This window comes from Lepidochelys kempii, chromosome 3 (genome assembly GCF_965140285.1).
Source record: "Lepidochelys kempii isolate rLepKem1 chromosome 3, rLepKem1.hap1, whole genome shotgun sequence".
Lineage (NCBI taxonomy): Eukaryota > Metazoa > Chordata > Testudines > Cheloniidae > Lepidochelys > Lepidochelys kempii.
Window position 1 is genome coordinate 31,299,819 of NC_136382.1, and position 26,709 is coordinate 31,326,527.

At 40.7% G+C, this 26,709-nt stretch overlaps 1 protein-coding gene and 1 pseudogene across 2 annotated transcripts in view; one reads left to right on the plus strand and one right to left on the minus strand.

Annotated features, from left to right (window-relative positions):
- Window positions 1-26,709, minus strand: part of HPCAL1 (hippocalcin like 1) — a 106,396-nt gene that overhangs the window by 23,909 nt on the left and 55,778 nt on the right. The window lies entirely within an intron of this gene.
- Window positions 10,074-15,482, plus strand: LOC140908382 (zinc finger BED domain-containing protein 5-like; annotated as a pseudogene).

The following is a 26,709-nucleotide window of genomic DNA, read 5'->3' on the forward strand; positions in this document are numbered from 1 at the left end:
AAGTGAAGTTAGTGAACCCCTCTCCCCCAACACACAGAATGTTTAGGGCAGAATTTTCAAAAGAGCTCAGTCTCCTTGTAGGCACTAAAATAAGTAGCAACATGTTTTGTAAACAAACCTTAGCATGTTGGGTGCAGGTCAGGTGCTGAACTGTTCTGAAAAACTGGCCATGAGCATCACAATGGGTGCTGAGCGCTTATAAGGGCAATCTGAGCACCTCCAAGCTCTCTTGAAAATCTGCATTTATGGACGAAGGCCTGGACCCTGCATATGACTGCATGCGGAGAGTACCCTTGCGTCTGCACAGAGCCCCTTTGATCTGATTGAGACAACTGCAGTTGGAACTTAAGAAATTCACGTATGAGCCTTCCCATTGCTGGGGTGGGGCATCCTGGTCCTATTGAAGGCAGTTGGAGCTTTGCCATTGATTTCAATAGGGGAAGGAGTTCACTTCTGATTTACTGAGCAAATTTAGCAGTGGATGGCACCCACCAGCACTGTATTCATCTGAGAACAACCTCACTTTCAAATAATCTTGCTACAGGACAGAGAGAAAGCATTGACAGAATATCATCATTACTATAATATTTTCATACACATTGTGGTAATACCCTGTACAACCACCACCTACTTCAGTGTGAAACCAAATTCCATCACCTAGACAGAAGTTCATGACTGAGCGTTCGGTGACAAATTAATCACTGTACCAAAAAACACTACTCCAAAAAAACAAAGACAAAATCCCACTCATCCTTGGCTTGCTGCTAAGTAAGTTCTCTCTCAGTTTTCTCCATGACCCCTCATCCCCTCTGTCATTTGGGTTACGGAACCAGAAGTTACACACACAAGTCTATATAATGCTTTGCAATTCAGAGAGAAGGTACTATAAGTGCAAGAGGCAAAACACTCCCAATGCAATGAAAAATAAAACCAATATTCCAAGGAAGGCAGGAAGATGTGTTCATTTGGGTGGGAACAGATTAGGCAGGGGTGTAGGTTATTACCCCCCCCAAAACCTAAGGGGTCTCCCCCCCCTTTTTTTAAATGGAGTTGAGAGAAAGACAGCTAACTTTTATTCTGTCCTCCTTTAGCAGATGTGTGAAACTAACAAGGCTTAAAAATGAAGTTAGTTTATATGTTATTTCATGACAAGGGAAACTTCTCAACATAATGTTTTTAAATGTAAGGTCATTTTACAAGGTGGTTGGGCTGAACAAGAAAAAATCATGTGGGATGAGGAGTTCTCTAAATGCCTTTCACATTATATAAATTTAAGATGTTAATATAATTAAAGCTTTAAAATAAATTTTCATGGCAAGTGAGCATACAGGATGGCAAATGATACCCAATATAGACTGGAAAATAAACGGGAGAGAGCATTTAATCCTCATTTCCCTTTGGAAATTATCAAACAGCCAAAAATCAGAGCAGAACAGAAATAACCGTACAATAAAAAAAAAAAAGAAAAAGAAAAAGAATGAATGTATTTTAATTTGACTTTTTAAAATATGTAACGTGAGTTATTAAATTTAGATCATAACCATCTTTATATCCTGTCCATGCCAGATGTCCTTTAGCTGTCAGCCCAAAGCCTCTTTAAGGCTTAGCATTTTGTGTACAGGGTCAATGAAAGAATTCTGCTCACAGTGTAAACAGCATCTAGGAGATGCCAGCAAAACAACAAATACATTGTGTATCAGTAAGAGTTTTTTTATGCTGTATTACTGAGTACTCTAAAGCACTGAGAGAGAGAAAACAGTCTTTTTTCCCTTTTGGTTTATCAGACTTGTAATATGTTTATAACTTTCAATTGTGTGTTCTACTCTGACAAATGATTATGTAAGAATGATAATTTCTTACTTATCAGATCTACTCCCAATGCACTGTGGAGTCATATCTGCTGACTTCAGTGACAAATATGGTTTGGGGTTTTCTTTTTGTTTTGTGTTTTTGCCTTTTATACTTCGGTCAGCCCTACAGATGATCACAGCTAAAGGAGAAAAAAAGAGGGGCATTCAACTCTTCAACTCCTTCATGTACATCAACAGTATAGGTTACTAAATCTCAGGAACAGGACCAATCAACTGCACCTGTGCAAACCAACGGATGGCAGTAAAATTGGCATAAGAGTAAGGGAGAGACAATGGGATTACAAAGTTAATGACCAGATTATATCAAGCCCTAAAATTTGGTCTGTAGAATCTTTATGGCTGGTGATGCTGCACAGGAGGAAAGAAATGCAGTCTGACTGCCAAATCGAGGCTGAGTTGGGTGGGCTGAGACATTTTTGTTACTAAAACTGGTTGATATTTTTTAATTTCACAAAATGTTTTGAAGTTACTTCTGTATCATATGGTTTGAAATGGACCCAAGCTTTTGTTTAAAAAAAAAAAAATCAGATTGTGATATTTGAATACAGAAACATATAGTGAAAAGACCATCAAAAACATTAAGATTTTTGATTACCGACACAGCCAAGTTTTCAAATTTCAATAACAATGTAGCTTTTATTTAAAAATGCAGTAAACATTGATAAGAAATGCTGAAAAAGCTTCAACAACAAAAAAAAGAGAAAATCAAGTTTTTCTACTAAAGTTTTCATTCTCCCCAAGGTTTTGTTTGTTTTAAATAAAAACAAAACAAAAAATCTTTTCATTTGAAAAATTCTCAGTTTTATTTTAAACTTTTTGACTGGGCACATCCAATACAAAAACAGTAAACTGGAAGCCCCATAAATGCAGTGCTACTTTTCACATACCAACTCAGTTTCAATAGCACAAAACCACTAAACATTTGACATTTCTACCTGCCCCCCAAAATATCCTTTAAATTAGAGCCTCAAAATTTTCTGGCTAACCCTAAAATAACTAAACAAGTAGTTTCAAACCTTTCCCTCCTATTTGGGCAAAATCCCCAAAACAAAATGAAAACCATAACCTACCACAATTGCTCTAGTATTGAAATCTACATGTCTAGAGCTTGCCACAAGCTTTTACAGCACAAATCGTAGTTTCAGCAAGCATAGCAGCTCACTAGAAAAAAGCCAGGGTGAAATCCTGGCCCCACTGAAGCCATTGGGAATTTTGTTATTCATTTCAATGTGGCCAAAATTTTACTCCTGGCATTCCTAGCTGTGCCGATCTGAGCCACTGAGACTAAAGGTTAGTCGGCACCATTATAGAGGGAGACAGGCAGTAGGGAGAGGTAGCAAATCATGAGGCCAGATCCTCTGCTATTGTAAATTTAGATAACTCCACACCAGCTGAGGTTCTGGGCCGAAGGTCTTGATACAGATGAGTGTGCCAGCCACAAATGAATGTTTCAACCTGTATATAATTGATATAAGCTCCCTTTATCCTGGAGATGATACCATCAAAAATTTAGTGGTTATTATCTACCACCTGCTGGCACAGAAGATCTTTTTCTAGCACAGGGCTCAAAAGATTTACCAAAGACCTCAGACAAGCATCAATGTAAGAAACTATAGTACCATGTTGCAGTCACAACATACTTACCATACAATGCAAGTGTAGAGCTCCCACTCAGATGGCATTAGAGCCACCATGAACCTCTCTGCCTTCAAAGCAAAACATGAAACCCATCTGACTGATCCACAACAAAACAAAAAGTGGTGGCGGGAGGTGGGGATTCAGATACACATGCTGTGCCTGAGCCCTGATCAGAGAGCTCCAGTTTTCCTATCACCACCACCAAGCTGCTAAAAGGTTATAAAAGGCAGGCTATATTTGGTTTCTTTGTTTTTTTAACAGTGCATTCTAACAGGCCATGCGTAAGCTTGGTGATCTGAATAATAAGCCCATTTCATAGCAAAATCTATATTAAACAATGGAAAAATTCCTTCAGGAAGCAAACAAAACAGGGTTGTTTTAAAATGCAGTTCAGCAGAGTGGGACAAAGGAGGGCACTATGCCATACTGAACTGTCAGTTCTTGCACTTGCTGAAATGCTTTGTATTCAATTCCTAAAGAAATCAGAGTATAGCATTTAGGCCCTTATCCTGCAAAGACTTGTGCCCATACTTAGCTTTATATGCAATGAATAGGTCCCATTAACTTCCTGGCACTGAGCCCTTCACCACAGTGCGTGAGAGCCACAGGACCCAAAAATCTGAATAGACCAACAACTTGATGTGTTCGTATGGTTCACCATAAATATATGCACAAGGACAATAAGGCACCAACTGTACCTGTAGAGGAGAAAGGGAGCAATTCCTACAAGAGGTCTATTGCAAGGTCACAGTGACATTTTCCAGTGGAGGAACAGCTAAAAAAACCCTTTTCTTTGCTGGCATTTGTATACGATACTCTGAGCCCTTAATCTGAAAGGAAAGTCATCTCTGAAAGAAACACAAAAGAGCAGTCAAGACAACACTAATTTCATTGAAGTATACTGATGAACTCAGCTCCATGATCCAGGCTGTATAAACAGAAATATAATACAGAATATATTTTCCCAAAACTCCATGGCCTGGTATGTCTGGAATGAACTCTCTAGGTGTGGTGATGGGTGGGAAGGTTGAGTCAAATTCAACTACTTTAGTTTTGCATTAAAAAAATCTGAGTTATCAGTGAAGCCCAGGTTCTGGTGTATTTTCCTTTTTGAAGGAGGAAATAAAAAAAAGTTTGATCTTTCTTTTAGAAAGAGGTTTGATTTGGAACAAGTACTCAGACTTTCATCAAATATGAAGTGCTAACCTATACCTGCTACCACACCAACAAAGAGCAAACATAGCATACTTTCTATATCCTGTGTCAGTCCTTTTCTACATGCAAAACAAAAGCAGAGTTCAAATGGAAAAATAAAATCTGAGCTCTGAAGCACCACCCATAACAATTTTTAAGCAAAAACTATGCTTCAGCCATTCATGATGCCAAAATGCAATGTCACTTGCAGTAGACTGTTAATCCCTATGGCTTTGTTTTCATTAGAAAAAAAGGTGTACTTTTAAACATGTTAAAATCCTAGTGTAGACAAGGCAAACTAGTTTTAACACGTGTTATTTGATCAGTGTGTTAAAACTACAACTTGTCTACACCATGATGTTAACATAGGTTAGCTAACACATGCTAAAAATACACCTTTTTCCCCAGGAGGGACATGACTTTTAATGCAAGTCCTTTCCTGAATGTTTTGTTAATGAGTGCATTCCTCATCTGTGCTGACATTTAAATGATCACTATAAATCAGAATCATCAATCCAAGGTGGATAAAAAACAATTTTTAAATAAATAAATAAAAGATTTGATTTAAATTAGATTTTTCTATGATGTTATTTACATTATAGAGTTTTCTTTTTAAAAGTAACCTCTTTAAAATGAAAGCTGAATTTAATACAAAATAGGCTAAGGCCTAAACTAATAATCTCTTAAAACATTTTAATATAATAATTATTCACGAGCCTCTATGTAAAAACTGAGTTAAAGACTGCTTTTCTATATAAAGAAAGAATCATGGGGGTAGGGGGGGGGAATCTACCTTTTGAGGTCAAGCTTTATAAATATGGTACAATAGGTCATATACTGTATTAAGGGCTTGTTTTGTTTAATAACAATACATTTTATATGCTGTTTTGTGTGTTTAATTAAATTCCAGTTACATCCTAATGCAGCTTGACACAAGTCATAAGCAAAAAATTAATTACCAATAAATAAGCAGTAAGCTACAACACTGCAAATAATATATCATTCGCCATTTTCTAACATACTAAAATGTAAATTAATCACTAAGAATCTGAAAATATTAACTATATAATTGTTTAAATATATATGTATATAGTTACTGTGTACCCTTCTAGGTAGCAAAAAGATGGATCCAATCTAATGTAAAGGCTCTATTTAGTTGTAAATCAACATGTTTTAATGGTTACATCAGCCAATGAGAATGCACCTTTCTTTAGAAAATAACTGAAGTCTAAATGGAAAAATTGATTAAAACCAATTATTTAAATTGAGGCTTTCCGCTTGGTAATTTAAATCATGATTTAAATTGCCTTGATGTAAAATCAATCCACTCTGCAACCCACTGAAATGGGTGGGGGCAGTTCACACTTCCTTCAGATCGGTTGTTTCTGGTGGTGTTGCCAGACATTACCACACTGCTTTATATTTAACAAATTCCCTTTACAACCATAAAGTCTATAGATATTTAAAAAAATATCACTTAACTTCTGGAATAAGAAATAGTACTTTTCTGTGGTGGCTGCCTTACATAAGTATGTCTTCAGCATGGGCTAGCTGTCCTAGTATAAGCCTGCTGAGGACCCTGGGTACGTACCCAGCTTGCTAGCCTGTGCCAGGATCCTCCCACACCACACACACAGTAATTACGTGTGGACTTTGAGTAAATACCCCTAAAGAAACCCAACCAGAAATGATTGAGTGTGAAACTTTTAGCGTCCATTAAAGATGTGTAGCACCTCCCCACATACATTACACTGTGGTGTCCACAGATTCTAGGCCTTGTCCTCTGGACAGTCAAGTTTGGTGGAGAACGAAGTTTCTTCACACTGCATCACGAACAAAGTGGCCATATTTTGGGAGGGTGCTAGGAAGTCTGGGATATGGGTGGTTGGACTTGGGCCCATATAATACAATGTAGAAGCTGGAGCCCCGGGGCTCAACAATTCCTAACATGGGGTTACAAATAAGTGTAGACACTCAAGCCCTAGGTTAACAAACCCAGAATCTCCTAACTCGAATTCTACTCACCCTGGGTTTACAGAGCAGTGTAGACATGCCCTGATTTATGCCCACTTCCCCATACCTTGGCATTTTCAAAGGTCCTGTCTATGCTGGGAGAATGCATCACATTAACACTGTTTGTAACATGTTTCAATAAGTACAATCTTAAACGTGATTTTCTCCTTAGTGCGGACCTGGACAGTTGTGCTTTTAAAATGCATTTGCATGTTGTGATTAACCCGTAGGGGCAAAGCCATGTTTAATACCATACCATTAACACATTTTCTAAGGTGACACATTCTCTCTGCACAGACAGGGCAGTGTTTTTCTTTGGGCACGCAATCGGGTAGGTGCCTCTCTTACCTTGAGCCTTGTTTATTACATTTTGTTTGTAGTAAATTAAGAATCAAGAGATAGGGAATATATTACTGTGACCCAGTGGGTTATAAGACCTGGAATTAGCATCAATATTTGGAACTTTACGGGCTTCAAGGTTGAGTGCCAACACTGAGGGCTCCTACAGATTGGTGGAAAGGAACCTTCATGTCCTCAATTCCAAGGAGTCAGAAGCAGTATAGATCTTGGGAGGGGCATTGCTCAGGGCTGGAATTTTCCATATTCATCTTCTCTTTCTTCCTCTCGCTAACTCTGTAAATGCTGGCCAACTTACTCTCGCCTCCTTTCTGACAAACAGTCTAGATAGGAATATTACCATCACTTTCACTCCACCTTCTGAACAGAACAGACAGCACCTGAAAGGATCTGAGGTATTTTTATTCTCCTGATCTGTTCAGCTGTTTAAATTTTGCATTTAAACTTTAAAATGTTATCATTGCAGCACAAGAGTTTAACAAAATCACTCCTTGGTCTTACAGATGGATTCACGGCTTCTGGACTATTCCCTCCAGTGAAAATAGGTTACCATTAGCACAGACTATTTCACGATTAAAAGATTAAAAATTGAACAAAGTATCAGAAAATGTGATTCATGTTCTCAATGGAAACAACTCCTGCATTTCCTTTCCTCACTGGCAAGGCTCCAAAACATAAGAAATGGGAGAAGGGACAGAGAATCAGACACTTATTCAAATAGGTCATTCCAAGACCTTACACACCATCTGACTTTTCATTTAGGAAACATTCTATTTTAGAAAGGAATGGATACATGTCTAAGGATGAACCATTTAAACAATTCCAAAGCAGACTCTAGATATGATTTTGGAGCAGCTCCAAATTGGGGTGGGGTTGCAGAGAAACACACAAAAGCGCCACTCGAATTTGGACAGAGATCTACTGGGAGGAAGCACTTCCTACTTCCTCATCTCTTCTATGGAACACAGAGCTTTAAATAAACCTCCTCGAGTGCTGGTGAAAACCAAGTTGTATTGATTGAAAATGAGAGGTAGTTTTTTTGCCATGCTACATCGGATTTCTCTGCTCTGGTAGAGGCTTACCCAATAAATATATATATATTTAAAGTGTAATTACCTCACCAATGGAAACAGAAAAGTTTCATACGATTCCAATACAGCTAGTGTTTTACAGATCACAACTCACCAGATATATGAAGAGTCACAGTCAGCTCTCTGGATTCCCCTTAAGGAGACGTGCACTACTGCATTAATCAGTCCCTATGTTAACCAACAATCAAAGGAAGATATATAAATAAGAGATCTACGATGTACACTTACCTGAATACACCATGACCCAACAAAAGAACCAACATGTTCACATCACATGTGAGGAGTGTTCCTTTTCCCACCACATCCACTTTTAAGCCCACTGTGCTTTGATGTAGCCATCCACGTGGCTTCCTTCCCCCGCCCCCCTGTGCTCTATGGATAGAATGCTGATCTGCCAAGCCACTAACCTTACTCCATTCAAATCACCTCTAGAAGACTCACTTTTCCCGTGGCCTCCACAAGAAGTGAGTCAATTATTAGAATACAAACTTTTATATTTAAATGTGTGCATTTCATATTGCTACACACATGCATATTTTCTAGTGATTCCCTCCCCACTGGGGCTCCCAATACATCCTGTCTGCTTTGTATTGTGACCAAGTGCCTCCTCTGCCTTGGTGGGTCCTGCGCTTATTGGCGGATTTGCTCACCTCAGAGATTCACTGCAGCCCTCAGTTTGGCCACTTTCGTGGCTCAAATCTGCTGTTCACTCAGTTACCCTTATCACTGGCTAGCATGGGGAAAAGGAAGAACAACAATCCTCACAGTCTCTGCTGATCCACCTAGTGGATCTGGGAACAGGCCCCTCTGGTGGAACCCACAGTCCAGGTCAACTCCTCTGGTATCAAGCAGGGAGGTGGGGGGGATGGAGGGAACCCAGGCCCACCCTCTATTCCAGGTTCCAGCCCAGGGCCCTGTGGATTGCAAATGACTACAGTGGCTCCTGTAACAGCTGCGTGACAGCTACAACTCCCCCGGCTACTTACCAATGGCCTCCTCCCAACACCTTCTTTATTCTCACCACAGGACCTTCCTCCTGATGTCTGATAATATTTGTACTTCTCAGACTTCCAGTAGTACACCTTCTCACTCTAAGCTTCTTGCGCCTCTTGATCCCAGCTCCTCGCATGCATGCCACAAACTGAAGTGAGCTCCTTTTTAGACCCAGGTTCCCTGATTAGCCTGCCTGTCTTAATTGATTCTAGCAGCTTCTTGGTTGGCTGCAGGTGTTCTAATCAGCCTGTCTGCCTTAATTGTTTCCAGAAAGTTCCTGATTGTTCTGGAACCTTCCCTGTTACCTTACCCAGGAAAAAGGGACCTACTTAACCTGGGGCTAATATATCTGCTTTCTATCACTCTCCTGTAGCCATCTAGCCTGACCTTGTCACAGTATCTACATCATTTAGATGATAAAACTCTGTGGAGTAGGGGCTGTTTGTGTTTTGTGTCTTGGAACAGCACTGAGCACAATGTCAATGCTTAGTAACAGAGGCTGATCACAGCAAGATCCCTGTGGAAGTCAATAAAAGTGTTTAGTCTGCGAAGGGACAACAGGAACAGGCTCTCCAACTTTAGGGCTAGGCATTATAACAAATGAAGATTTATATTAATGGGAAAACAACACAAGACCATTCAGTTCTACTTGCTACACAGAATCACTGCCATTTTTTTAGTCAACTTACATTTGACGAAGCTTCTCTTGTCCAACAATTTATTCTGCAATTTCATTATACCTCTTTTACCGAACCTATTCACATTCCCAGAGCAGGCGCAGGGAAATGAAGGCATTTGTAGTCTCTTTGCCAATCCATTCTCCGTGTGTGTGTGGAGGGCACAAACTGCCACATAAAACACGAAAATAATGCATGCTCAAGGTGTCTAAATTTGCATCCCTGAGAACTTCAGTAGGATGGAAGATGTAATAAGGGAAAATGATGGAGGGAAGGAAAGAAATCACAGGTTTGGAAAAATCATGCCAGACAGAGTAAGTAGCCATGTGAAAAAAGAGTAACAATAATAATAATAGACGACGACACTGGGGGAAAAGCACTGACCACTGAATATACACGCACACACACATTTACCAGGGTCACTGCTTTGAAATTCAAAACATACAAAGCCTTAAAAAAAAAAAAAAAAAGGCAGCTTCCTGGAGGAAAAAATTAGTTCATGAACAGCTCAGCACAAAGCAATTATCTACTAGTTTGGAGCAGACATCTGTTGCGTTGACCTATTGAGATAATCATACAACTGTGCAAGCTCCAAAAATGGAAAAGACAATTTGCACCCCCCCAGGCCCCAGTCTTACTGGTCCCAGAGTAACAAATTGCCATCACAACAGCCTGCCTGGTTCTAGTAACATTCAGTGAATGACTAAATGCTAAAAATAAAGGCAATACTGCTATTTTCATAAGATTTCTAAATTACTACTATTTGTCATTTATATTACTGTAGTATTTAGAGGTTTTAACTGAGATCAAGGTTCCATTGCACATTGGTGATATACAAAGACAGTGAGAGACATTCCCTGCCATGAAGAGTTTATAACCTAAATAGACCTCAGAGGAAGGGAGAAACAGGCAGAGAGAGATAGAGTGATTTTCCCAAGGTCACACAGGTGTACAGTGGCAGAGCAATGACTAGACCACAGGTCTCCTGATTCCTAGTCAAGGGTCTCAGGCACTAGACCATGTAGTCTCCCAGCTAATGTTTGTACAGGCATTGAAAAGGTTAATCATTTACTATGTGAGATAGAACAGAACAGGACAAAACAAGGGAGCACCCATAAAACATCACTGAGATTTTACGGGGTGGCGCCTCTCAGCACTACCCTACCTACCATTAGCCTTTTAAGCAGCAATTAGTTTAAATGACTAAAAGACAGTGTTGTAGCTGTGCTGGTCCAAGATATCAGAGAGACAGGGTGGGTGAGATAATATCTTTTGTTAGAGAGAGACAAGCTTTTGAGCTTAGACAGAGCTCTAGACCCGTGTAGCTTGGAAGCTTGTCTCTCACATCAACAGAGTTGGTCCAACAAAAGATATTAATTACCTCACCCACCTTGTTTCTCTAACAGACTGAAAACATGGCAACTCCTAGCTCTATGGCAACTACAGCTAATACTGGGGGAAAAAACCCTAGTTCTCATCATACAATGGCTTTGAATGTCATGTGTGAGTAACCACACTTTCCTTGGTGTGCACCTGTCAGCCAATGTATGGGCATCCTGAGTGGCCCTCATGCCCTACTGGCTTATGGATAGCCTAGATTAGAGGTGTCAAACTCATTCTATGGATGATACTTAGGGTGACCGTATGTCCCGTTTTGGCCTGGACAATCACTTTTTAAGCCCTGTCCCAGCTGTCCCGACTTTACTGGCGAAAGTCGGCATTTGTCAAATTGATCACCTGGCAAGAGAATGGAACAAATCAAATGCCCACTTTTGTCAAAAAAATGGGGGTGCAGAGGAATCTGCGGGGGGGACCACTGATGCCAGCCCCACACGGGGGAGGGGGGAGGTGGCAGGGGCAGAGATAGGGGGGCAGGGAGGCAGTGCTCAGGTGAGCAGCGACGCCAGCCTTGGAGAGAGAGAGAGAGAGAGGGGGGAGCTCGGGCAAGTGGCTCAGGCCACCCCTCGGGGCGGGGGAGGGGAGAAGAGAGGGAAGATGACGCTCTGGCTAGCCTCACACGGTGTCCTGTTTTCCCTTTGGGTCACCCTAATGATACTGCAGGGGCTACAAAGTGAGGTCCAAACATTATCCTTGATCTACAGTGGCTTTCCACTGGATAACATTGAGGGATTTGCAGAAAAACGGTGGCCAGAATACAGTCCTTAGATAGCTACTAAAATTATGGTTAGTTCTGCTGCATCCAGCACTATTCTGAGTGAAAGGGATTCAGGGAACTTTTAAGCACCACTGCTATTTCTGCCCTTTGTCCACGTGCACATGCAGTTCCCTGACTTGTGCATACAGTTGCTATACTCAACCCGCCCTGTTTCAGAATGTGGTCCTAACTAATAGGGTAACGTCTCTACAGCTGTATAAACTAGAATTGTCACACAGAAAAAAAACAAAAAAACAAAGGCTCTGCTATGTGAACTTTTTATACCACTAACATGAGAAAAGTATGGCAGCCTCTGAAAGACTTAACTACAAAAGGGTGAGGCACAGAGGTCAATATGCAGGATATTTTAAAAATAAAAAGTGACGCTAATAAACTAGTAAGTGGGGTCAATTCTGAGAAATTACAGATCAGATAACTATTTTAGGTCATTTTTATCTCACACCTTGCGGGCTCAGGATTGTTTTAATTTCCTAGAAGACTTGTCCAACTTAGTCATGTGTGATTACATTGATGACTTCAGGGATGAATTTGTCAAAATTAGGTTGACCAGATGTCCCAATATTTGGGACTTTATCTTATATAGGTGCCTATTATCCCCCGCCCCCATCCCGATTTTTCACACTTGTTGTCTGGTCACTCTAGTCTCAATACATTTATATTCTCAAATATTAATATTGATTCAATCCAGACAAAAATATTTTGCTTCCTCCCAGAATCATCACATTTAGAACTTTAGGGGGACACAAATTTGGTGCCAAAATTTAGATTTTGAAAAAGCAAGCATTTGAGATTTCAGACTAGTCAAGTGTTTCCATAATTGCCTATTAAAGTCAAATAAAAAGAGGGTTTAAAGCACATAGATATTTCCCTGCCGTGCTTGGAATCCAAACACTGCACACTCAGAACCTGAAAGTGAAACAGACCGTAGACAAGAATGAAACTGACTTCACAGATTTTCATTGTTCAAGCTCAGACACATGCCAGAAATACAGTCTAGGTCAGCGTTTCCCAAACTGTGTTCCACAGAACACTGGTGTTCCGCACGACGTGAATAGGTGTTCCGTGAATATCATGGCATAAAGAGAATGCAGCACGCAAGCTTGTTGACTATCTACCCAGGGGTGAAAGAAAGTAGAGTGACTGGGAACACCAGGCCCTTTAAATTGCCCCCTGGGGAAGCCAGGCTGCCCCAGTACAGTGCACGGGTGTACCGGCTTACTTTCACCTCTGTGTCTACCCCTTTTGGGCACATTTCAGTTAGTGACGTCGTACCCCTTCCGCTCGAGGTTGTGCAAACTGCAGTGGTATGCACATACCATTCTCTTTACGCCATGTTGAATAAAACATTCACTCAACACGTTCAAATCGGTGGCTCGTTACCGTGTGTGTGATAAGCACAACTAAACTAGCTTCACTCGAAACAATATAAATATCTGTGACGAACAAAATTTGACAAAAATCAGTATTTCTAAATATTGTTACTAAACCTAATCACCATGGATTTGTGGCTAAAAGAAGGAATTTTGAAATGAAAAGCAAGTTTTTCTGGTACTCCAACTGTGGCCAATATAAACAAGCAAAATATTGTGACACTTCGAAGTGAGGATGAACAATCGCAGTCTTTTGTTGCTGAAAAATCTGTTCATACTAGTGAGTTATCCACGGTGAAAATTTCCACTGAAGTATATCAAAAAACAAGAAGAAGCAGGTGTTAAAAGACCGAAACAAAAGTATGATGAAAGTTATTTGTCTTTTGGTTTTACGTGTGTTGGAAATAAAGAAGTTCCTGATGCGCAGTACGTCGTGTGCAACAAAATACTAGCAAACAGTTCATTGGCTCCTGCTAAACTTCGTAGGCATTTGGAAACCAAGCATGCTGAGTACAAAGACAAAGATATAAGTTTTTTCAAGAGGCAGCGTGACTCACTTGGAAACTGTAAACTTTTGATGATTAAAATGGCTAAAACAGACAACGAAAGTGCAACAGAGGCACCTTATCGAGTAAGTTACCATATAGCGCTTGCCGGAGAAGCTCACAGTATTGGAGAAAAGTTTATCAAGCCTTGCGCAAAAGATATTGTAACGTGCATGTTGAGCGAGCAGTCTGGTAAAAAAATTGATGCTGTACAGTTGTCAAATCATACTGCTGCACGCTGTATTAAACATCTTGCCAATGACATAGAAAAAGAGCTAGTTTGCCGACTGAAAATTTGCCACGAGTATTCATTGCAGCTAGATGAGCCCACTGACTTTTCAGGACTTGCTGTGCTACTAGTATTTGTCCGATATAGATTTAATAATATTACTGAAGAGGACCTGCTCTTATGTGAATCTCTGCAAAGCTACACGACTGGAGAAGAAATATTCAACTGCATCAACAATTTTATCAGAAAGCATGAAATTAGTTGGGGAAAATGTATTGATGTATGTTCTGACAATGCTCGGGCAATGATCGGGAAGATTAAGAGAGTTGTAATGCACATCATAAGTGTGGCACCAGAAAGCACTAAGAGCCATTGTGTTCTACACAGACAAGCACTTGCAGTTAAAGAAATACCAGCAGATCTAAAAATTGTGCTCGATGAAGCAGTACAAATGATCAGTTTTGTCAAATCTAGACCACTTCAACCCAGATTATTTAAAATTTTGTGTGAGGAAATGGGTAGTCAGCACAAAACGCTTCTTTTACATACGGAAGTGAGGTGGCTATCCAGAGGAAAAGTGCTTGTGAAGCTTTTTCAACTTCATAGTGAACTACTGGTATTCTTCACTTCAGAAAATTCAGGACGAAAATTTAATGACTGTCTGAAAAATTCCTTGTGGCTAATGAGACTTGCGTATCTTGCAGATATTTTTGCAAAATTAAACAAAATTAATCTGTCGCTTCAAGGAAAGAATGTGACCATTTTTACTACAATGGATAAAATTTTGTTGTTAAAAAAGAAACTGGAATTCTGGGCATCTTCTGTAGAACAGAACAACTTTGACTGCTTCCCTACAGTACATGAACTTCTGATTGAAATAAATTCTACAGTCCACTAAGAAGTTTCCACCACCATTTTACAGCACTTACGTGACTCTATTAGAATATTTTCCTATAACTACTGATGATGATGCTTGGGTTCGAAATCAGTTTGTAATTACAGCCAAACCAGTCAGCTTTACTGCGCACGATTACAAAAGCCTAACTGACTTAATTTCTGATGGGAAACAAAAGGATCTTCTGCTGAATAATTTTTGGAGCAGCCTAATAGAAGAGTACCCTAATGTGGCTAAACATGTAGTTTGAGTGCTCCTTCCTTTTGCTACAACTTATTTGTGTGAGATGGGATTTTCGTATTATATTGCAACAAAAACCAAATATAGGAATAGACTTGATGCTGCACCTGACATGAGGCTTCAACTTTCCAGCATTATTCCTAATATTAAGTGAATATGTGATAGAAAAACGCAGAAACACCAATCCCATTAAATCCAAATTTATATTTCTGTTTATAAAAATAGACTTTCCTAGTAAAAATCTAATTTGTTTGGTGTTTGTGTATATATAAAAACAGTTTTTTTTAAAGTAGAACACTATTTTAAATTTTGACTCTTGCACCTGATTTTTGTACTACTTTATACGTGCTTTCCAGTTAGAAATTGTTAGTTCAAGTTATTTTAAAATTTGTATTTTTGCTTTGTTTTATAAAATAAAATATATTTGAGCATAAATAACACAATTTTCTATTTGAAAACCAAATGACTACAAAATAATAATATAAGTGTTCCGTAATAGGCTGAAAAGCGTTTCATGGCCAAAAAAGTTTGGGAAACACTGGTCTAGGTGATAGGGCGCTGGACTGGGAGTCAAGAACCTGCGTTCTATTTCCAGCACTATCCTCAGCCTGCTGTGTGACCTTGGGCAAGTCATTTCACCTTTCTGTGCCTGTTTCCTCAGCATCTTGTCTATTCAGACTGTAAGCTCTTTGGAATAGGGATTGTCTCACTATGTGTGTGTACAGTGCCCAGCACAATGGGACCCTGATTCCAACTGGGGCATCTCGGAACTGCTGTAATATAATAAATAAAAACAATAATGAAGAGCAGTGAAAACAACATTGGATTTTTAAAATTCTTCTGGTTGTAATAAGCTAAGTTATTATTTTTTGTAATATACAGACACATGCTTGCTTATAAGATATGGTCTCTGTATTTTGAAAGCAGTAATGTGAAAGCCACCAGAGGACCGTCTGTAGGAATTCTAAGTTTGGCAGGAGCCCCTGCACAATACCCATCTTGGGGTCTGATCCAACCAGATCCCCCCTCTCCATTCTCGTGGTCAGAACCCTTCCCACTGCACATCCACTTTAGCATGCTTGTAAATGTCTTCATCAGGCTGCACGCACAGTTTTTGCAAAGTACACACGAGACACTGCAATCTTTCTGGAGGTTCTAAACTTTGGAACACCTAATGTTTTTTAAAAAAGTAACTACCTAGTCTTTCCAAAAATACTCGGAGGCATTAGTTCTTACTGGGAAAGGCAGAACCAACCAAGGCTCTAATCATACGTTGAGAACTGGGTGAAGTTATGTTTTGGAGCAGTTCTCTAGGGCAGTGGTTTTTAATCAGAGTTCCGGGGTCCCCTGGGGTAGTGAGCAGGTTTCAGGGGGTCCACCAAGCAGGGTTGGCATTAGACTTGCTGGGGCCCAGGGCAGAAAGCCGAAGCCTCATCTAACGGGGCTGAAGCCTAGGGCCCCGAGCCCTGCCACCCCAGGCTGAAGCTGAAGCCTGAGCAACTTAGCTTCATGGGGGGGGCCCTGTGGTGTGGGGCCCCGGGCAGTTGTCCGGCTTGCTTCCCCCAACACTGGTCCTGGCTTTTATATGCAGAAAAACAGTTGCTGTGGCACAAGTGGGCCATGGAGTTTTATAGCACGTTGGGGTGGGGTGGGGGGCCTCAAAGAAAAAGGTTGAGAACTCCTATTCTATCCGAGCAGAGGGCCTACATACAAAGCTTCTAAGCTGAGCTATTGGAGAGAACACTTCTAAAAATGTGCTAGAACAATTGTGCTAATGTAATCCACACAACTCCTGGGTGTGGTGTTCTGTCCCATCTAGCAGCACCAAGACCACTTAGGCCATGTCTATACTACCCGCCGGATCAGCGGGTAGTGATTGATCTATCGGGGATCAGTTTATCGTGTCTAGTGTAAACGTGATAAATCGATTCCCGATCGCTCTGCCGTCGACTCCGGAACTCCACAACAGCGAGAGGCGGAAGCGGAGTTGACGGGGGAGCAGCGGCCGTCGATCCCGCGCTGCGAAATAAGTGATTCTAAGTCGATCTAAGATACGTCAACTTCAGCTACGCTATTCTCGCAGCTGAAGTTGTGTATCTTAGATCGATCCCACCCCATACTAGTGTAGACCAGGCCTTAGAGAGAAAGATAAAATGAGTCTGCTTTACAGCCTTAGCTAACAGCCAGTTGGCTTTTAGCTCATGCGGTAGAGGCTCATGCATTAAGCTCCAGAGGTCCCAGATTCAATCCCGCCCGTCAATGACTGGGGTCTGTCAGTGTTACACTAACAAAAAACCTTTTGTATTTCAAACTCCGATCTCACAAATGCATTTGCCCAATAATCCTCAAACTTCCTTTTCTCCAACCCAAACAGTCCTCTGACAGAGGACCACACGTCTCCACTTCACTGCTGTTGGACAAATTGGGGGTAATGTAGTGTGGGTTATATAATCAAAACGCTCAGGCTTAAAGCAGAAAACTAACCACAACCTGATCTATGGAGAGACCAGAGTCACTCTAATATGCAAGTCCTACTGAAGGGCCAGTTATAACAGAGTTACAGCAAGAGTAGATCCTTGTGTGTGTACATTTACATTATACATATTTTAAAGCCTCTGTTCTGCTGTTTTTCTAAAGAGGAGAAGATCAGAGACTTGGCAGTACTGAAGGAACAGCTGCAACAAAAAGGAAGGGCCATCTGGAGTCAACTAAGAAAATGGCAACCTCCAAAGCAATCAAGAAAAGGATTATGAACAATGTCATTAAAAAAAAAAAAAAAAAAAAAAAAAAAAGGTAATACATGGCTCTCTAAGAATGCAACAGTGCCACAGATCACCTTTCCTGGATGTAGAATTCAGCGAGTAGCATACACACATTATACCTCTTCGGAATGGGTGAGCTGGGGTTGAGAAAAGAGCACACGCATAGTTGGGTTTTTCTTGAGGGAGAGCGGGGGGGGGCTTACTGACATTCCCCTCTCCGAGCATCAACCTGCCCTATCCCCTATAGCGTGACTGAAACAGCTCTGCTGGACCTCACAACTGCATCTCTGCACTCACCTGGCTGCTCTGTCCAAAACCGAGGGTGTTCTACAGCTTCTCTGGGTCAGAGGGGCCCTCACCACAATTGACTGAAGCTGCTCAGAAGAGACACAAACCTGCCTGGACCTTATGATGAGTATATCACTATGAGATAGAGCTATATGTGAGTGTGGAGATGTGCAGGGGGGAAAGAGAGAAGAAAAGAGATAAAAGATCCAGATGGAGAAAGTTGCAAAGCACTGGAAAGACTCGGATCATTTTAATTCACTCAGATTTCACTGTAAAAATTCTACAAGGAGTTAACACAACAGGGCTCAGCACAGATGCAGCTCAGCCCAAAAAGAGCTAGAAGCAAACAAACCTGCTGATCTACACACACGCACTGCTATCCAATTGATTTTATGAAGATGAGCATTTAAAGAAGCAGTTACTGATCTATACTATACAAAAACTCCCAAACAGGTATTTGCTCCACGAGTGTTTCCTGTAAGTTTTGTGTACATGTATGCACACAACTTTATTTATCTAATTTTCCCCACAGAAAATTTATTTATTGCTTGATAGAATCCGTTCTCCTTAGCTACTGGAAAGGATTAAGATTGCAAATTTCCTACAGGCTTGTATTACTAAGCCACAGGGGCTTCCATAAGTAGCAGACTTTTTTTCATTGTAGGCAAAGATTGCAGCACTTAACAACAGAATTATGCAGCAGAAGTCATTATTTATAAAAAAAATACTACTTTATGTCCAGTTTCTTGGTATTACCCTCTAGTAATTTATTATCCTCTCTCATTTCTTTGCTTAAGAGGCCATGTCAAGGTTCCCTCCCCACTCTGAACTCTAGGGTACAGATGTGGGGACCTGCATGAAAGATCCCCTAAGCTTATTCTTATCAGCTTAGGTTAAAAACTTCCCCAAGGTACAAACTTTGCCTTGTCCTTGAACAGTATGCTGCCACCACCAAGCGATTTAAACAAAGAATAGGGAAAGAGACCACTTGGACACATCTTCTCCCAAAATATCCCCCCAAGCCCTATACCTACTTTCCTGGGGAAGGCGTGATAATAATACCCTCACCAATTGGTACAGGTGAACACAGACCCAAATCCTTGGATCTTAAGAACAATGAAAAATCAATCAGGTTCTTAAAAGAAGAATTTTATTTAAAGAAAAGGTACAAGAATCACCTCTGTAAAACCAGGATGGTATATACTTTACAAGGTAATCAGATTCAAAACATAGAGAATCCCTCTAGGCAAAACCTTAAGTTACAAAAAAGACTGAAAAACAGGAATACACATTCCTCCAGCACAGCAAATTTCACAAGCCATTAAACAAAAGAAAATCTAATGCATTTTCTAGCTAGATTACTTACTAACTTTACAGGAGTTGGAAGGCTTGCATCCTTGATCTGTTCCTGGCAAAGGTATCACACAGACAGACAAAACCCTTTGTCCCCCCCCTCTAGATTTGAAAGAATCTTGTCCCCTCATTGGCCATTTTGGGCAGGTGCAAGCGGGGTTACCTTAGCCTCTTAACCCTTTACAGGTGAAAGGATTTTGTCTCTGGCCAGGAGGGATTTTATAGCACTACATACAGAAAGGTGGTTACCCTTCCCTTTATATTTATGACAGGCCATATCTACCTGGAAAAAAAACCAAACAAACAAAAAAAAAACCAAACAAAAAACACCTTACCAAGTTGTAATTTCTTTCCTAGAATTTGAATGGAAAATTGATCAGCGGGTTAGAATAGGGGTCTGGGAGCAGTGCTCCTGATTCAAGTGTGCGCCGTGGAACAACTCATTCAGACTTTCAGTTTCTCGGTCCATATTATGGTTATTTGTATTACAGTTGTACAGAGAAGCCAAAACAGAGATCAGGGACCCATTGTGCTAAGCGCCGTACAGATAGTAAGAGCCCCTGCCCGATGGAAAGTATAATCTAAACCAGACAAGACAGTCAAAAAGGTGTGAGAGAAAAGTATTATCCCCGCTTTACAGATGGGAACTGACACACGGAGAGATTAAGTGACTTTCCCAAGGTCACCTAGGAAGTCTATGGCAGACCCAGGAATTGAACACAGGTCTCCTGATCTGAGTCCTAATCCAGTGCTTTAAGCACAAAACCATCCATCCTTTCTCTCTGTCAAATGGTTGTATCATCTACTTCACCATGGTCACGAGGCTTAATGAATGTTTGTAAATCACTAAGACCCACTGATGAAAAATTCTACATAAATATATATTACTATTCTAACAGCACAGAATGTGACCTTCAACCCTGCAGGATGGTCAGGCAGATGATTCCTCCGCAGGTCAATGCTCTGTAAGTGAGTTGGCAGCGATGCGTCATGCGTGTATGTGAGAAGAAAGGAGAGGGTAGGTACATAGTGTAGCCTAGCAAACACAAAGGAAACACAGGTTTCCTCTGAATTCTAATTTAGCTGAAAGGTTATATAAAAAAGGGGAAATGTCAACAGTTTATCCCCACAAGAAATTACAGATGCTTTGTGTTTTTAAGGGCCAAATCCTGCCATCAGATATGCAGACAGTTAATGGGAATTTTTCCTGCTAGTAGCGTTTAGCATTTATTTGGTGAATGTTTTTCAAAGAGTTATGCAAACACAAATTGATCCTCTCCACAGCCTTGTAAGGTAAACAAAGGCACAGAGACACAACTGATTTAATTATCTGTGTGATGTAAAAACATACAAGAAAAATCTGTATAGTGCTTGCTTTTACAGAAATCTTCGTCAATTGGAAGGCCATACACACAGCTAAACCAGGCTCCAATATTTGAAAAGGCATTTCCCCAAAAACTCTTTTTAAAATCAAATACTATATTTAAAGGTGACACTATTAAGATCCATGTTATAAACAAATGTGTTACTAGCACCCTCTTAAAGCATTAAAAGTAAAAACTTTCATTCTCAGATTTTCATTAGTTATGCTCTGCTTACTCTGCATTTCTCTCAACTTCATAAATAAACAGATAAATAAATACAAAAATAAAAAAAAACTTTCACTTTCAGGGTGACAAGGAATTTCTGGGATTTCAAGTGCTACTACAGTATTTTTAAAAATTTATTAGTGATGATTTTCAATGTAATTTAATAAGTTGTGGAAACATTTTCTTTGTGTTTATATTTTATAAAACTTTCACAAAAATATAAATGTTGGGCCAAATGTAAATTGACTGTATCCCTTAGAATCACAAACACATGCACACAGCATGAAGCTTTCCAACAGTAATTTGATGAAACAAAAAATGCCTAAGACCTGTTAAGAAGAGCAAGGCCTCTGATGCAATGTTATGCTTAAGTCAGTTACGTAACTAAGAAACTGTAGGGTACAAGGGCAGGAAAAGCTCTACAGTCAGTTTCTGAGCAGCAGCTAATGTGTGAGCTTTGGAAAGCTCATAAAGAGCTTTTGCTGGAATCGGTCATCTTGCAAGAATAAGCTTGAAATTGAAGCCCTATTCACAGGGTCTTGCTACTGGTACCTTGTGTGTAATTATCATGCACAGTGATGAAATCAGGTTGCTGCTAAATGCTGAGTCAATACCTAGGTCTCTGGAATTTTCTCCCCCTCACACAACAGAGCTCATCTGTGCTATCTGTCAGGGCAAAGCTCAAAATGGTTTACTTTCAAATTTTATGCTTGCTGAGTGTGTGTGTGTTAATTGGACTGAGGGTTACAAAAATGGGTTTTTCTTGTTTTCTCCGATTTATTTTGCCCACTGATTTTTTAGGTTTGTTCTGAAAGTGCCCAGTGACTTTTGGACACTGATAATACTAACATTACAACATATTAATAGTTTGTATTTCAAATGTAATTTGACATTTCTGCTAACTTGTTTCCTGCATACAAATTTCCTTCTATGTTCTTACTGTGATAATTGCTGAAATGCACACTGGCAATCTCATTCATGGAAGTAATACTGAAAAAGATTCATCATGCAGCAGCTAAAATTAATCTCTCCAACAATTTTTAACAGAGCTGTTCAATAACTGTTTAACATATTTTAATTAGACCAATAACCAACAGAGCTAGGAGCTATTACTTTAGTAAATCTAAAAACGCTTGCCAGAAAAGCTAAAGGTAACTGCTAGACTAACTAAAATCTGAACAAGAACCTTAATGAATAAGGTTTCAGAGTAGCAGCCGTGTTAGTCTCTATTCGCAAAAAGAAAAGGAGTACTTGTGGCACCTTAGAGACTAATCAATTTATTTGAGCATAAGCTTTCGTGAGCTACAGCTCACTTCATCGGATGCATTCAGTGGAAAATACAGTGAGGAGATCTATATACACACAGAACATGAAAAAATGGGTGTTATCGTACACACTGTAAGGAGAGTGATCACTTAAGATGAGCTATTACCAGCGGGACAGCGGGGGGGGGGGGGGAGGAGGGCAGAGGAGAACCTTTTGTAGTGATAATCAAGGGGGGGGCCATTTCCAGCAGTTAACAGGAACGTCTGAGGAACAGTGGGGGGTGGGGAAATAAACATGGGGAAATAGTTTTACTTTGTTTAATGACCCATCCACTCCCAGTCTCTATTCAAGCCTAAGTTAATTGTATCCAGTTTGCAAATTAATTCCAATTCAGCAGTCTCTTGTTGGAGTCTGTTTCTGAAGTCTTTTTGTTGTAATACTGCGACTTTTAGGTCTGTAATCGAGTGACAAGAGAGATTGAAGTGTTCTCCGACTGGTTTATGAATGTTGTAATTCTTGACATCTGATTTATGTCCATTTATTCTTTTACGTAGAGACTGTCCAGTTTGACCAATGTACATGGCAGAGGGGCATTGCTGGCACATGATGGCATATATCACATTGGTAGATGGGCAGGTGAATGAGCCTCTGATAGTGTGGCTGATGTGATTAGGCCCTAGGATGGTGTCCCCTGAACAGATATGTGGACACAGTTGGCAACGGGCTTTGTTGCAAGGATAGGTTCCTGGGTTAGTGGTTCTGTTGCGTGGTGTGTGGCTGCTGGTGAGTATTTGCTTCAGGTTGGGGGGCTGTCTGTAGGCAAGGACTGGCCTGTCTCCCAAGATCTGTGAGTGTCGGGTCGTCCTTTAGGATAGGTTGTAGATCCTGGATGATGCGTTGGAGAGGTTTTAGTTGGGGGCTGAAGGTGATGGCTAGTGGCATTCTGTTATTTTCTTTGTTGGGCCTGTTCTGTAGTAGGTGACTTCTGGGTGCTCTTCTGGCTCTGTCAATTTGTTTCTTCATTTCAGCAGGTGGGTACTGTAGTTGTAAGAATGCTTGATAGAGATCTTGTAGGTGTTTGTCTCTGTCTGAGGGGTTGGAGCAAATGTGGTTGTATCGTAGAGCTTGGCTGTAGATGATGGATCGTGTGGTGTAGTCTGGATGAAAGCTGGAGGCATGTAAGTAGGAATAGCGGTCAGTAGGTTTCCGGTATAGGGTGGTGTTTATGGGACCATCGCTTATTAGCACCGTAGTGTCCAGGAAGTGGATCTCTTGTGTGGACTGGTCCAGGCTGAGGTTGATGGTGGGATGGAAATTGTTGAAATCATGGTGGAATTCCTCAAGGGCTTCTTTTCCATGGGTCCAGATGATGAAGATGTCATCAATATAGTGCGAGTAGGGGCATTAGGGGACGAGAGGTGGGGAAGCGTTATTCTAAGTCAGCCATAAAAATGTTGGCATATTGTGGGGCCATGCGGGTACCCATAGCAGTGCCGCTGATTTGAAGGTATACATTGTCCCCAAATGTGAAATAGTTATGGATGAGGACAAAGTCACAAAGTTCAGCCACCAGGTTTGCCGTGACATTATCGGGGATACTGCTCCTGACAGCTTGTAGTCCATCTTTGTGTGGAATGTTGGTGTAGAGGGCTTCTACATCCATAGTGGCCAGGATGGTGTTTTCAGGAAGATCACCGATGGATTGTAGTTTCCTTAGGAAGGCAGTGGTGTCTCAAAGATAGCTGGGAGTGCTGGTAGCATAGGGCCTGAGGAGGGAGTCTACATAGCCAGACAATCCTGCTGTCAGGGTGCCAATGCCTGAGATGATGGGGCGCCCAGGATTTCCAGGTTTATGGATCTTGGGTAGTAGATAGAATATCCCAGGTCGGGGTCCCATTTTATTTGTACATATGCACAATTATGAACCAAATACATCTGGGAGAATTTTTTATCTCTGTGTGTGTATCTTTATGTGTGTGTCGCATACACGTGCGCACAGGTAAAAAAAAAAACTTGCATTTCATCTGGGTTTAGTAAGGCACAATACACTCAGGAGAGTCCAGGATAAGGCTATTAACAAGCAAAACACTTTCCTGTAAACAGAGTATACTTCAACTAAAAATATCTACTGTGTGCACTGCAGCTTTGTTATAGACCTCACAGAATTTAAGGCCAGAAGGGACCATTGTGATCATCTAGTCTGACCTCCTGCTCATTGCATGCCACAGAACCTCACCTGCCCTCTCCTGTAATAGACCCCTAACCTCTGTCTAATCTCTGTCTGCAGTCCTGAAAACACAATTTAAAGATTTCTAGTTACAGAGAATCCACTGTTTAGTCTAGTTTAAACCAGCAAGTGACCCATGCCTCATACTGCAGAGGAAGGTGATCCCCTTTCCCTGCACTCAGGGTCTCTGCTAATCTGACCTGGGGAAAATTCCTTCCTAATCTCAAATATGGTGATCAGATGAACCCTGAGTATGTCGGCAAGACCCATCAGTCAGACTCCTGGGAAAGATTTCTCTGTAGTAACTCAGAGTCCTCCCCATCTAGCGTCCCATCTTTGGCTGTTGTGAATATTTGCTACTAGCAGTCACAGATGGGCCACATGCCATTTTAGGCAATCATATCAGTTTTCAGTTTAAGCTGTTCTACATTCAGTGCTGTATCTAAGAAATGCCTCACTAAATAAGACTGTACCATTATTGTACAAAAGGAGAGAAAGGTGCTCTTTTAGTCATACATTTTACAAGATATAGGGCATTAATATTTGTGCCCCATCCAAATTGGGTAATTACTTTCTGCCTGACTTCAGTTTCCCCTGTAGTTTCAATCAGATACAGTATACTTCACTTCCTGTTTGACACAGTTACAGTAAAACCTCAGAGTTACGAACAGCAGAGTTAAGAACTGACCAGTCAACCACACCCCTCATTTGAAAACAGAAGTACACAATCAGGCAGCAGGAGAGACCCCCCACAAAAAAAGAAGCAAACGCGGTACAGAACTGTGTTAAACGTAAACTACTAAAAAAAAATAAAGGGAAAGATTTGACAAGGTAAGGAAACTCTCTGTGCTTGTTTCATTTAAATTAAGATGGTTAAAAATAGCATTTTTTTCTGCACAGTAAAGTTTCAAAGCTATATTAAGTCAATGTTTACTTGTAAGCTTTTGAAAGAACAGCCATAACGTTTCATTCAGAGTTACGAACACTTCAGAGTTACAAACAATCTCCATTCCTGAGGTGTTCACAACTCTGAGGTTCTACTGTACGTTGTGTGTCTGAATATTGGTAGGGCCTGACCAGCAAACACACACAAGTAACTACTTAAGTCCCATTGCCCACAAGATTAAAAGTTACTAATGTGAATAAATATCTGCAGGACTAGGCCATTTAACACTAGCTCTGTTTTTCCATAGGAGCAGCTGAATTATAGTGCTGGATGAAGTAATTATATACATGTATGTCACAGTGACATCCATGTGATATACATCAGTTACGTAGCTTTAATCTATCTACTAATCCATAATTTCTTATAAACCCAAACCCCCTGAATACCTTCCAGAGGACTGTGGCTTGCTTGGTTTTTAGGCAGTAAAACCACCAACCACACAAATGATTCCTCCTTTCCTCCACAAATTTACACATCCGAGTTCCAGGAGGGGCAATATTTTCTGCCTGGACTAATAAGTGGTATAAAATTCGCTGACTCGTGAATCATCAGGTCCAAAAAGCCCTGTGAGCTTGTGGTGTTTTTCCGGGTGTTTTATATATATATATATTCACTCATTCTAGTACATACACACTACATATGTGATATCTACATACATATTAATACAGTATATATGCAATGCAAATATATACGATCAATGGTGCCACAGAATTGCAGGGTAAAAACCCAAACAAACTCCTGCACCCTTTATTTCTAGATCTTCCTTGTTAATCTACAGTCCCTGTCTCTACCTCCTGGTTAGAGGTGGGAGCTGAAGTTACTATGCTAGTGACACTGGGAAGTAGAGCAGTGTCTTTGCTGAGACCTGTCACAGGGAAGGAGCTATCCCCCATTCCTCCAGCTTTGGGAGGCCAGATCACAGCTGCTGATTTGCTGCGAAGGCTGGGGGGGGGGGGGGAGGGGTTGGGGAGGCGCTGGGAAGATACCTC